This window comes from Nannospalax galili, unplaced genomic scaffold, assembly GCF_000622305.1.
Source record: "Nannospalax galili isolate Female #2095 unplaced genomic scaffold, S.galili_v1.0 scaffold556, whole genome shotgun sequence".
NCBI classification, from domain to species: domain Eukaryota; kingdom Metazoa; phylum Chordata; class Mammalia; order Rodentia; family Spalacidae; genus Nannospalax; species Nannospalax galili.
In genome coordinates, this window is record NW_008338253.1 from 256,640 (window position 1) to 259,036 (window position 2,397).

Below are 2,397 nucleotides of genomic sequence, written 5' to 3' on the forward strand. Positions count from 1 at the left end.
TGAAAACCATATCCCTCTCTGTAAAGAAACAAACTATATGCATTTTTCAGTGAAAAATGAAAGTCATTATTTGTCAAAATTGTTCTGGTAGTTTGAATCTAGAAATTCTAATGAATAGGTACAGTTGTGCACATGCACAGACATGTACACATGCAAGAATAAGTATATGCAAGTTTGTTCATTGTACCTGTTTTTAAAAAAAAGCTTGGAAGTCACTCAGTGGCCATCAACTAGGTATGGCTGTAGGAAATTATGCATCTACACAATAAAATGTTATCGAGCTATAAAATGAGTGAGTATGCTTTTTTATATCCTGGGGTGCTACAAATTTTAAACTATGTTATTAACTTCTGGTTCACTTCTCTATTGCTGTGATCAATCACTCTGCTCAAAACAGACTTGGGAAGAAAAAGATTTATTTGACTTACACATCCAAATCAAGGTTCATGTCTGAGAGAAGCCAGGGCAGGAACTCAGGACAGGAACCTGGGGGCAGGAACTAAAGCACAGACTGTGGTAAAGCTCCACTTACTGGCTTACTCCTCTGACCTGTGCTCAGCCTGCTGTCTTATGTAACCCAGGAACACCAGCCCAGGAATACATTCCAGAATGGGCTGGATCCCACTCCAATCAGCAACCAGGAAAATGCCTCACAGACATGGCCACAAGGCAATTCAAAGGAGGAAATGACTCAATTAAAGTTCCTTTTTCCCAGGTGTGTCAAAGTGACAACTGAAGCTATCTGCTATCTAGCATATTAAATAGAAGCATCAAGATGGGGACTGGAGAGATGCCTCAGTGGTTAGAGAACTGGCTGTTCTCACAGAGGATCCAGGTTCTTCTATTTCTAGCACCCACATGGCAGCTAACAACCATCTGTAACTCCAGTTCCAAGGAACTTTGACCACCCTCTTCTGACCTCCACAGACATTGCACGACATGGATGCACTTACATACCTGTAGGCAATACACTCATACACATAAAATAAAAATATAAAAAACCCATCAAGGTGGTATGCATTGTATATGTTAAATTTTGTGTATAAATGGAGAAAATATGCATATTTATTTTTTAATTTTTATTGAATTTTTGTGTATTTCATACAGAAAATCATCTTTATATGCCCTTCCTCTTTGGCACCCTCCCATAGCTCCCCCACCAGAATTCATACTTTCTGTCATTTGTATTAAGGTCTATTATGTCAAGTTAGTGTCCCCAGATGTCCCTCAGTGCAAGTTCATCCACTGAGGTCTAGTCAGCCTATCTAGAGTCCCTCCCTTTAAGAAGATAAGCTCTTCCTCACCCAGCAGTAGTCAGCTGCCGATAATTCTTCGACTGAGATTGGAACCTACTGTCCATTTCCACAGTTCTGTGCTGAGTTTTATCTGCTTAAGTTTGCACGGGTCTTGTGCATGCTGACACCATTGCTGTAGGCTTCTATGAGAAGAGTCCCAGGAGCCTGTAGGACTATTTCCTTGTGGTCATGTACCTGCTTCCTGGCTCTTACAATCTTTCCACCTCCACTTCCCCAATGGTCACTGAGCCCTGGGTGGGTGGATTTTAATATAGGAGTCCTATCCAAGGACCCACATTCTGCAGACTCTTATTCTCTGCGTTTTGGCCATTTGTGACCTTTTGTGTTCCTGGCCCTCAGTTGCATGAAGGAGCTTCATTGATGAAAATTAAAAGATGCATTAGTGTTCTCTTCATCCCTTGTCCTATGCCCCATGAGCCTTAGGCGTAGAGGTTGCATCCTAGATGTGCCACTTAGGCTTGGGCAATTCACAGAAAATCTCTGTGTGTGACCAGTTGTGGAGCTCTGTAATTATCTCTGTCTCTTGAAAAAGAAGTTTCTTTGGTGGGTGGTGACTGAGATACTTGTCTATAAATTTAAGGATCCATATTTTTCATATAGTAAGAAATTACAGTTGTCTAGGGCTGTGACAGCCTTAGAATTTTCTCTAAATCTATGACCTCTCCAACTATGTATATTTGGCTAGGTTTACAGTACCACACATGAGTTTCCTCACACTGAGTGGGCTTTAAGTCCAATTAGGTAGCTGTTGATTACCCCCAAGATAAAAGTGCCACTAATGTGTCAATGTTGTTTACAGTGCTAGTCATTGATGTGGCTTATAGGCCTGAAGCTGTGGTTGGACCATTGGTTGATGTTTTCTCTTGGAACCTTCATAGTGCTCTCCAAAACTATGAGAGCGAGCCTTCAGGGGAGGTGGCTTCCAAGTCACTTCCAAATCCTGTGTCCAAAGTATGTCCTGTCTTCAGCAATAGGGTCTTACCATCAAGTTCTGGAAGGCAATCAAGGACTGTGACAATAGCCTGTGTAATTTTGGGAGTCCCTTGGACCACCTTGGCCAACAACTCAAAGGAACGTCTCC